The following is a 12,523-nucleotide window of genomic DNA, read 5'->3' as shown; positions in this document are numbered from 1 at the left end:
TGTGAAGAACCTATGAGTTCAACATGGTCAACACAGAACACAGAATTTTTTGATGAGATAGTTTCCAAAAATGGGGTCACTTGTGGGGATTTCTGCTGTTTTGATACCCCAGGGGCCCTGCAAATGAGACATGGTGTCTGCGATCTATTCCAGCCAAATGTCGCTACTTCCGTTCCGTCCAAACAGAACTTTTGACTACATGTGGGGTGTCAGCACACTCAGAAGATAGTTGGTAAATTGCTGTGTCCACTATTTCATGTTACCTCTTGCAAGAGTGAAAAATTGGGGGCAAAAAGAACATTATGAAAAAAATGTAAGTTTTCAAAATGACAATCTAATGTTATCTATATCTGTGCAGTACCTTTGGGTTCAAAACGCTCCAGATACCTCTGGATAATATCTTTGAGGGCTGTAGTTTCCAAAAATGGGGTCACTTGTGGGAGTTTTCTGCTGTTTAAGCACCTCAAGGGCCCTGCAAATGTGACATGGTGCCTGCAATCTATTTCATCCAAATTTGTGTTTCAAAATTCAAATGGTGCTTCTACCCTTCCTGGCCTGACATTTGTCCAAACTAAGGTTTCTGACCACACGTGGGTATCAGCCCCCTCAGAAGAAACTGGGTAACAAAGTTGTGAGGTCCATTTTCTTGTATTATCAGTTGTAAAAGTGAAAAAATTGGGTCTAAAGGGGAAAAATTAAAAGTTTTTTTACATTCCACTTTGCATTAATTCCTGTGTAGCACCTGAAGGGTTAAAAAAAAATCTTGACAGCTGTTTTGAAGTATTTGAATTGTGCGGTTTTTAATATGGTATCACTTTTGGGGAGTTTCCAAAATATAAAAACCTCAAAGTCCATTCAAATCTGAATAGGTCCCTATAGAAACTGGTTTTGTTAATTTCTTGCAAAAAATGAAAATTTGCTGCTAAACTTTTAACCCTTCTAACACCCAAACAAAATCAAATGATGTTTTAAAAATTATGCAGATGTAAAGTAGACATATGTGAAGTGTTTTTTATTAATTATTTTGTGCCGCATGACTAATTGGTGTAAGGATACCAAAATGGAAAGTTTGAAAAAAGTGAATTTCTCTACGTCTTTACCGAAATTCAGATATTTTTACAAATAAAAGGAAAAAATTATTGACCTAAATTTACCACAATGTACAACATGTCACGAAAAAAAACGTCTCAGAATCACTAGGATACATTGAAGCGTTCCAGAGTTATTACCACAAAGTGACACTGGTCAGATTTCAAAAATGTGTCCTGGTCATTAAGCTATGTGCCCACGTAGCGATTTTGTAGCGTTTTTGTAGCGTTTTGCGGTGTTTTTACGGCCACGAAAACGCTTGTAAAACAGTCTGCCATGCAAAGCAATGTGAATTCGGATGTGCTAATTTGCGCGCCGAATTCGCATTGCTTTGCAAAACGCAGCATGACCATTTCTACTGCGATTACGCTGCAGCGTAATCACGGTGCGTGTGGTACCTGGGATGAAGACGAGACTATAATTCCTCTTCATCCCGGCTACCACGCGGTGAAAAAAAGAAATAAAAAGTTAAAAATAAACAAAACCTATATATTCACCTCTCCGGCGGCCCCCGGTCTCCTCCGGTCTGCTCCCGGCCACGTCTTCTCTCTTCAGCGTCCCGCAGTGTACTGTCAGGACCTACGGTGACGTCATTTAGTCACCTGATGGTCATGCGACCGCTGACGTCGGCGGTCAGGTGATGGTCGCGTGACTATCAGCTGACTAAATGACGTCACCGCAGGTCCTGACACTACACTGCGGGATGCTGAAGAGAGAAGACGCGGCCGGGAGCAGACCGGAGGAGACCGGAGAGCAGACCGGGGGCCGCCGGAGAGGCGAGTATACAGGTTTTTTTTTTTTTTTAACTTTTTAATTCTTTTTTTTTTACTATAGATGCTGCATTTAAAGCATCTAAGTTGTTCACACATTATAAATCCATGCCGGTTGCATGGATTTATATTGTGTGATCAACTTATCAAGCACTTTTCCAAGTGATGCTCTCAGGCTGTGTGCCCACGTAGCGTTTTTCAAGCGTTTATGCTGCGGAATTTCCGCAGCATAAACGCTTGTAAAATGCTAGGTAATCCGCACCCCATGGTCCCCAAGGGGATTCCGCATGTTCTATGCACATGCTGTGGATTTTTCCGCAGCGTTTATGCTGCGTACAAAAATCCGCAGCATGTCATTTAATTTTGCGGAAGCGCAGCGGAACTCCCGCCATTGACTTGCATTGAGACGCACAGAAACCGCGACTGTACATTTTTACAAGCGGCTTCTATGCGTCTCTATGTGCGGATGGTACCCAGTTCTGGAGGAGACGAGACTCTCCTCCAGACCTGGGTACCATTGTACCTGTAAAAAAAGAATAAAATAACAAATAAAGTTTATATTCACCTGTCCGGCGGCTTCTCTCTGAATGCCAGCAGCGCTGAAGGACCTGCGGTGACGTCACAGTCATGTGACCGCAGGCCCTTCACCGCTCTGTCTCGCGATATGCCGGCAGCCGGGAACCAGCGCTGCAGCCACGCCGGGGCCTCGGGGGTGAGTATAGCTTTATTTGTTTTAATTTTTACGGTTCACACTGTATAAATCCATGCTGTTTGCATGTGTGACCTAGTTGTCAAGCACTTTCCAAGTGATGCTATCGCCTGGAAAGTGCTTGTCAATCTGCATGCGGAAACACATGTATTCTGCAGGAAAAACGCATGCACAATCTGCATGCGTTTTTTTCTGCCAGGGAGATGCAGAAATGCTGCAGAAATTTTCTGCTTCATTTCTGCATCGTGGGCACATAGCCAAAATCTCTTGGAAAAGTGCTTGAAAAAACGCATGCGAAAACGCATGTAATAACACTGAAAAAACGCTTCTCTCTGGCAGAAAAAATTCATGTAAATCTGCATGCGTTTTTTCTGCCAGGGAGAGGCAAAAACGCTCTGCATCAAATCTGCTAAGTGGGCACATAGCCTTAAAGTCAAAATTGACTCAGTCACTAAGGATAATGGAAACCAGGAGAAAACACACACAAGCCACTATTGTAGTATGACTTCTTTAGAAAGAAAGGACGTATACTGCAGTGAACTGTATACAAGCTCATCTGACAGTGAACAGGATTGAGCAGCCTTAAATGTATTAGAATGTATGGAGGCTGCAGAAGACAAAATGCAAAACAACTGCAATATTGCTATTTTTTGCGATTAATATTTACAATATTCACTTTGTGGGGCATAGTTAGGAAATCACCAGTAAATTAAATATGTCTGGTATAATTGACTCGCCCCCTGGGCCTAGTGTGGACGCGTGTGGGTTACCCGGAGCCGGGTCTCTGGGGGTTGTAGTCTCCGTGGCGGCGACCCGGACCCGTGGCTCAGGGTGGTCAGGCTGATGGTGGTCTTTTATGGGGTTTTTGTGGTTTAATGTCCGACTACGCCACCCGTGGATTGCGGTCAGTGCGGACCGCCGCTGCAAGGCTGACCGCTGGGGCTGATGGTGTATGCAGCTTAGGTAGTGTGACTCCCCACGGGAAGAGTGCGGCCCCAGGGCAGTGTAGTTGATGGTGAGGGTGATAGTGCACGGGAGTCCCAGCACTAATAGTGCTGGTGCGGCGATGAAGCAGGAACGACTCAGAGTCTTAGCAGTGCAGTTTAGGGTCTTTACTGGTGATATTAAGGCAGACCCTCCCGGGAGTGCTGGCTAGCATAAGGGGCCTGGTCAGTCTGCGAGCAAACAGGAGTTCCCCTGGCCAGGTGGAGTTGTAGGCCTCCCCTTCTATCTGCACTCTTTCTGGCTACCTTGCTGTAAGCGGGTAGAAGTAGCCCACGTCCCTGAGTATACCGTGTGGTCCTCACCCGTATGGCTGGTGACTTGGGGCCTTCTGTTAGCCTCCGCTCCTGGATGGCGGTGCTGGTCCCTTCCTTGTGACTGAGCCTCCGGGCTTCTAAGGCCAGAAGACCTGGAATCCCCTGCCGGCTGGTTTCTGCTGCTGGGTGGATATCAGTCCCCACAGCCTCGGACTCTGGTGTCCGGTTATCAGATTCTTCTGCCAGGGCGAGCTATATCTCTGCTTAGCTTCCAGCCCCTGGTCTTCTGCTCCTAGCTCCTACAGAGCTCCTGCTGTAACTTTCCCTCTCCAGGCTCTGACTCTCTGATCCTGCCCCAGACCCAGTTTATAAGGGCAGATTCCTCCCCTCCCAGGTCTGGGCAGGAGATGTTGCATGCTTAAGGGCTCCTGACCAGAGAAACCTCCCACTTGCCCTCAGACGTAATATTCCTATTACTGTGGCAACCAGACCCCTGGGGTGCCACATAATCATCTATTGTAAATTTAAAAAAGGGAAATAATATGGACAAGATGGACCACGGAGTCTTTTTCTGCCAATTATCTTCTAGGTCCTGGCAGCAACTGGCAGACAGAATTTTAGTAATTAGGGCGGCACCATCGTATACATTGGACGAGCTCTATCCGATTTTTTTATTGCATAGCATTCATACCAATGTTATTGAATAGGGCAGTGGTGATGACTGATTGCAGGATCTGGCAGTGAAAAAAATCACAGCATGCTGCGATTCATTCTGAAATCAGATGCCACTCACCCATTCAAGCCTATGGGTGCGTGGAAAACATCAGACTGCACTCGGTGACAACTAAGTGCAGTCCAATTTCCACGGACTCACAAAATTGAAAAAAGGGAGAAATTTTGTTCTCCATCTTCTACTCACGGATCACACTATGCCGACACCCTGAGCAAACTCTGATCAGATTGTCATTAACATAATGGACCTAATTCTCTTGGATGAGAGAATCTACGGTTGTCTGACCCTGGACTTAATGGAAATCTGTCACCAGGTTTCCCATCTAAAAGCACCGATTCCAGCAATGTGTCACTTACTGGGCTGCTTGCTGTAGTTTAATAAAATCACTGTTTTCTCTGCTGTAGATCTAGCTGAGCTCTGAATGCTGAGCTCTGTATAGCACCACTCATAGGGCCATAATTATCATTAGGCACTGGAGGGCTGGTGCCTAGGGCGGCATATTGTAGGGGGTGGTGCCACCTAGTGGTGATTTTTTCCCCACTCCCCTTTTTCTCCTTCCAGACTTGTAAGTTATTTTGGTGTTTTTCTGAGGGGGGAGGGAAGGGGTGTGTTTTTTTGCGGAGACGAGGGCAGACAGAAAGCAGCAGAATAATGTAGTGAAAAATAGAACGCTCAGCGCTGATTGGTGGAACGGAAGTCAGCAGGGGCTGCTGTGCGATGCTCCACCAATCAGAAGACAGATTACATCCAAGGACACTGTGCATAGGGAAGACTGATCCCCGGCTGCGCCATCAGATCATCCTGCATCAGGACAGTGTAAGTACATCGGTTCAGGGATGAGCAGGTCTGTTACTCCGCCCCCTGGACACTCCGCCCCTGGACACTCCGCCCCCTGGACACTCCGCCCCCTGGACACCCCGCCCCCTGGACACCCCGCCCCCAGATCCTTTTTTTTTTTTTTTTTGTTCACTGGGTAAGAGAAGCTTGGAGATTTTTTTTGTCTTGCTTACCTGGATAACAGATATGTAAAAAAAAACTAGAGTGCATTAAAAATCACAGTGCCTAGAGCAGCATGAGCGCTAAATCTAGCCCTGACCGCCCACACCACTGATTGGGGAAATTGTACATTGACAGAAAGCTGCTGATCAGTGGTGGGGACGAGGTTATACAGAGCAGGAGAGAACTAGTCCTCTAGTGATCATCTCCTGCTGATAAATCACTGATTTTATTGAACCTACAGCAAGCAGCCCAGTAATTGACATCTTGATGGAATCAAGGTGTCCGCCCCTACATCATGCTGTTCTCAGATTAAATAGTAAAAACCTGCTGACGGATTCCCTTTAACTGTGGAATGTAGTCAGTGTAAAATGTTGGCAATGAAAGTACCTGGTCACTAGTGTATATCGTAATAAATAATGGCATTTGTATATTTCAATATGAGATATATTTTCCATGTACAATAGGAAGAGGAACATACAGCTTCTAGAAATGAAAATTGAAGAAGAGAACATGGCCCTGAAGAACATTAGCCTGACTCTGTGAGTGCTGAGATTTATTGAGCTAATAAAATCTAACGTTATAAATAACATAATGATTTATATTCTAAGGCTATGTTCACATGTTGCATTTTTGCTGCGTTTTTTTCTCTGCAGCCAAACCTGCTCTCTTGGCAGTAAAGAAGCTGCTTACAAATAGCAGGTTTTGCTGCGTTTTTCAGGATCCCAAAGTTCAGCTTTGTTTCCACCAAAGAAGCATTAACACAGGTCACCAATTCAAGACATAGGTGAAACCATAAAACCATTTTTGGGAAAAAGGGCAATTTGATCAAAATATTTAGTGGAAAAAGATTTTTATGCCTCAAAAAATAGTGACTATTCTGAAGAAAGAAGTTAATGAAAAATTACACAATTACAAATGTAACAGTGGGGTGAATTGGTCGGGAATAGTTTACCTAAGACATTGGCAGATTGTTGAGTTTGTAGGATATTGTTTACGTTCACACTTTGCTCAGCCTTTGAGTTGACCAAGTATTGTTCAATTTCACACCTTGGTCAGCCAATTTTTACTTTCTACATATCACTAATTTAATTAAACTGCACTAATCCTAAACTGGCATTATCAGGTGATGAATCATAGAATGTTAGCGTTTGAAGGGACCTCCAGGGTCATCGTGTCCAACCCCCGTGACCAAGATATTATGGTTTAAACTTGGGAAAATCACAAAAATAGATGGGTTTCACATCCTGCTGTACCTGCTTTTTTCACAAAAATGCAGCAAAACCTGATACCTGCGTTTTGCTGCATTTTTGCACTCACTCATTGCTTTCTATGGGTGAAAAAACGCTGAAAGAAGTGACATGCTGCAGTTTTCCAATTCAGTCAGGAAAAAAAACAATGTGTGTACATGAGATTTCTGAAATCTCATAGCTTTTGCTGGTACTGTAAAACACAGCTTACATTTTGCATAAATTAGTGTAAAAACACAGCAAAAACAGAACGTGTGAACATAGCCTTACAGGTTTTCCTCTACCCCCCCACACTGTAACTTAGTGTAAAGTTTAACTAAGCACCACACTAAGTTACATGGAAACTATGAGAATGTGACCGGGTGACACAATAGTTACCAGCAAGATTCAATGAAAATCCACCTACTATGCAGGAGCCACAGCACAGCTCTATGGAGGTGATGGGGGCAGCGCTGCACCTAATACAGACATGGCTGAGAGCACAGCGGTACATGGAATAACAGAGGGGACGCGGCACTAACCAGCACTGCGGACCCTTCACTCTCAGGATCTGTAGCACTGGTAGTCGGACCCCCACCAGGTTAGAAAGCGGAGACGTCCCCAGATTTGGTCCTAGAGTAAAATTATATAATAATGAATATTAATATTACCCAGTTATAAGGTGGTTATAAGACACACACAGGACTGGTGAATGCCTAGATGTAAACACATTAAAAGTGAATCTGCCACCAGGTTATAGCTGCCCCATCTCAGAGCAGCAAATGTAGGGGCAGAGATCCTGATTCCTGAGATGTATCACTTACTGGGTTATTTGCAGCAGTTTTGATAAAGTCACTGTTTTATCTGCTGCAGATCTACCAATTCTCTGAATACTGAGCTCAGAATAACCCTGTCCCCACCACTGGCAGTTTTCTGTGTACACTGTGCATAGGCAGAAAGCTGCCGATCAGTAGTGGGGGTGGGATTATACAGAGATTATGAGTATGGAGGACTAAATGGCAGCAGGATTACTAATCCTCTACTGATAATCTACTGCTGATAAAACAGCAAGCAGCCCAGTAAGTGACACATCACTGGATTTAGAGTAAAAAACCTGGTGACAGTTTCCCTTTACATCAGATGTATGTATTGTAATCTAGTGTATAATGAATGAGTCGTGATACGAGGCCTCATGGATGAAAACTGTTTTCTGTTACAGTCCTGAATAAGAGATGGCTTTGCTGGTGCCGAGCCATCAAATACGTACCGAATTTTTCAGATTATACAACGCACTTTTTTCCCCCTATATTTCGGGGGGAAAATGGGGGTGTGCCTTTTAATCTGAATATAGCTTACAGTGGAGCAGGGTCCTAGAAGAAGCAGGGTCGCTGCTGCAGGAAGCTGGCTGCGGTGTCAGGAGTGGGGCGATGCTGTGGGCCCCGGGTTGGGAGGAGGGAGCTTTCGCTGGTGTGAGGGTTTGCTGCGAGCACGGGGCGTTCCTAAAATATCGGCGGAGTCCCTGCACTATCCATCCTTTTCACTGCGATGAGTTTGGGGAAAATGGCCGCTAGAGGCGGCAAATGCGCAGATTAAAATCTCGTGCCGATTCAGCATGAGAAAATAACAGCAGCAAGCTGTGAATGCATTCGGGAATCGGATTCCAATCACCCATACAAGTCTATGGGTGCAAAACATCGGACTGCACTCGGATGTCATCCAAGTGCAGTGTGATTATTGCAAATGCCGGCAATTGAGCAGCCACCAGCTTTCAGTCATAGAGGAGTGTCCGGCACAGCTTCAGTCACCACTCAGTACACAGTTAGGGCGGCTGTAACCGGACCCCGCCACTGACTGACAGCCGGCTCTGCACTGATGCACTTCTGAGCGACCAGTCAGTGTCGGGGTGTGGTTACATCCGCCGCTCTCAGTGCTGTGAGCCGTGACTGTAATTCCTCCGGGCACGCCTGAACGATTGAAAGCCGGCAGCTCCCAGAAGAAATTACATTTTCTCCCAGGTGCGGCACTTTCAGTGCAGCCGCCCGGCACCTTCATAACGCTAGTAACCTGCAGATTAACCCAATATCTGCAGGTAACAGCATTATAGGACCTGACAGGTTCACCTTAAACTGTTTTTTTAATTATTTTTTTGGATGGTGAGTTCAAGACGCTGGTGGGAGTAGAAGTGGCTCATAAGTGGAGAAGGAAGCATATTTCTCTGATAACCTATATTACAAAGCTTCTTACATTTGCTCGTACTATTGGGTTTGTGACCATTTAACATAAATTGATGGATCTTCCTTGTACAATAGTAAGGACACCCCTAAGAAAGAGGGAAAGAAGAAAATAAAATTGATCAAGAAGAGGATCATTACTATGTAAGTGCAGAGAATTACTGATGTAATAGAAGCAAACCTTATAGATCCCAATGATATAGATGTTTCCTTATCTCCAATGTGTGACTCATTGTCTCCAGGTACAGATGATATAAAACCTGTCTGCACATGATACACCGTATATCTACTACACAGATACAGTAAAGTCAACCTAAATATAGCCAAATAGATCTTATGGCACTTCCATATAAATAATAACCACCTACAAAGAATGGGAAGTCAAAGCAATCATACCAGAAAAACATCAATCTTTATTGTCAAAAATTATTTCTTTAAAAGCAAGTAAAAAATGGTGAAAAATACTAGCAGAAATAAATTCATTCAGTGGTCATACCAGGTTCCTCCACAAGAGGGAGCTCAAACTCCATTTCATAGTGATAGATGTAAACTCTCATCATGATATATCAAATTCAGCAAGTTTGAAAGACAATTAATGACAAAAATAATTTGTATCTAGGTCAAGCAAGTAAAGTGAACTTGTGCTTAATAGGTACAAAGAGGAAGAAAAATATACCCCTCACAGGTCTAACTCCGGTGTTAATGTCAGATATGAAGATGATAATTAAAACATGTAGCAGTCCACCTCAAAGTGATTATATTACCAATTCAAATCATAGAAAATCCAAATCACGTAGTGGCCAAAAGGCCTAACATAGTGTAGGTGTATATTAGATAGAATTAGGATCACATAGTAGCAGAAAGTGCTTAAAATAGTGCAAACACGCAGAAAATATGCAGATCAAGTAGGCAGGTATAAAGGGTTAAGAGGTAGATAAGCATAAAGTGCTGGTAGTGAGAGATAAATAAATAGGAGTAGCGTATATGACCTGAGAGATGAATCACTAGCCCCGACGCGCGTTTCGTGATGTGCTTCTTCCTGGGGATAAGCCTGATACACAGATACAGTAGTTGCCATTTACTGGGTGTGGCTCATTTCTCATATTTTATTGTAGAAAGATGGCAGTGTTTTTTATGGGATACAAATATTAGTGGAATTGTTACTTGAATTGTGAGAAGAAAAGAAAAATGAGGCAATATCTTGATATGGCTTCTGTAGAAATATATCAGATATTATAGATGTTAAACCTATAGATAAAGTCATCTCACCGCTGGAGTGTTGAGGACTCCCAGATCACAGTAACATCTGCCAGGAGACACAGACTTTTCAATCCAAAATTTCAGTCCAGCAAAGCAGATCCCATAAGATTTAACATTTATTCCATCCTGGATAAAATATGGTATAAAATACAGGCGATAATGGATTATTCCAGTAGATACAGTAGGTGACAAAACATTTTAGCATTTTGATTTCATTACAAATTTTGCACCATTTGCCTTTCACAGGCGCTTTGTTTCCCTCCACATTCAACTTTGATGTGGTCTGTGATTATAAATTGGCTGAGAGGAACTAAAAAAGACAGATAAAGTTACAAACTCTATCATTGGACCATTAGAACAAGTTCACTGACAGATTTTCGGTTAACTCGTCATGCAGCCAGCAATAGATATTGCAACACAGAAGCTATAGAAGGCAAACGGTGCAAATGAAGATTCCAAAATGGAAAATTTCCCAGTTATTAAAGCTTTAAATAAGTCTGGGATAGACATATATCAAAAGTATATAACAACCATGAGGTCTTTTTATGCCGCCAGCCTTCTAGGTTTCTTCTGTCCCTACACAGTGAGCGCCCTCTAGTGATCGCTCCATGTAGACAAAATTGTATCATTTGTGTAATGTAGATGGAAAATGTTGGGAATATATTTGGGATGGAGGCCAAGGGGTGGAATGTGTTCACTACTCATCTTCAAATTGCTGATATTTATACATTTACATATGAGATGATGATATATGTTCCATCTACAACAGGAAAGAAATCAAACAAATCTTACAAGAGAGATTGGAAAAAGAAGAGGAAGAGATGAAGACAATGGAGAAAACTTTGTAAGTACTTTTTTTTTTCAGGTAGAAATTATATAAAACCTGTCGACACATATTATATATATCTGTCTACGCTTATAGTTCTATTCTATTCATGACCCAGCATTTTTCTATGGCTACTTTAGAAAGACACGAGTAATAATTAGAAGTATGTATACTTTCTATAGCATACCTCCTGTCTAGGGTGCTGGATTGGGGAAGCTGTCTCAGGAGGTCAGCACATGTCCAGTCTGTATCCTCATAGATATGGTTGTATATAATAGTGGAGCAGGGAGCTGTCAGCTCCCTGCACCACCACACAGTCTATGCTCTCCGCACTGTATAAGGTTTGGTGCAGAAGACATAATGATGTCACTAGATCATGTCTGCAGCGTCCAGCCACACGACATAGAATAGAGCAAGCCTGTAGATTCATACTTATCATGGGAACAAGACTTTGTGAGGTTTTTTTAGCCATTGCACTATTCTGCGTGCCGTGGGGTGGGCACTGGGGAGGGCATTTTGAGACATTGTACTGAGTGTGAAGGAGCACCTTGGGGCATTATACTGTGGGGGCATCATAGAGCGAGGGGGATGCCTTGGGGCAACATACTGTGTGGTGGTGCAACTTTTTGGGGCATTATGTGTAGGTGCATAGTAATGTGTGTGTTAGGGGTATTATCCTATGGGTGGGAATACATCTCTGGGCTATCATACTATATGGAGGGGCATCGTGGGGGTGTCATACTGTGAAGGTTTTATACTGTGGGGCATATACGGGGGTATTCTACTGTCATAGAAGACTAAGTGCCCTCATAACACATCACCTTTTCTGTCTTTCAAAGTGCTGAAAAATATTTGTGCAACTCCAAGTTGTGCTAAAATTTAGCAATTTATCCCAGAATTCTGGTTAAATTACTTGGATAAATTCGGGTCTTAGACTATAAAAAATTAAAGGGTCCAGTAAAAAAACACATTACTTAACCCCCCATCATCCTGAGCTGATGAAAGAAGCTGTAGGGAAAGGAAGCTGCTGTTAGATAGTGGCGCCCCCTGCAGTCACACTACACCCTGAGTGGTGCGATCTCTCCGATATGTCACCTTTGTCGGATCATTGTGGCTCTGAGGTCGCTGTCATACATTTGCTGCTGTTAAATCTTTGTCATTACTTTTCTTTTACAACAGAAAGTTCCACAAAATCGCAAATGCAAGACTGATCAGGACGTCTGCATACGAATATAGTATGGAGAATTCATCTCTTGAAAACATCCCGTACGTATATTATTTCTGAAAATATACTATATGACCAGTCTGATATATTATACAAGGTTGCGTTTCCGCTTGACCCCCTGGTGGAGTACAGTACTTGTAGTGATCCTGCTATCTATTTCTCGCACCCGCTGGTCCAGTGCTTTCTATTACTCCCT

Source organism: Phyllobates terribilis, unplaced genomic scaffold (assembly GCF_046119375.1).
Source record: "Phyllobates terribilis strain yellow unplaced genomic scaffold, ASM4611937v1 Scaffold_5__5_contigs__length_657084704, whole genome shotgun sequence".
Lineage (NCBI taxonomy): Eukaryota > Metazoa > Chordata > Amphibia > Anura > Dendrobatidae > Phyllobates > Phyllobates terribilis.
This window is presented reverse-complemented; position numbering follows the sequence as displayed.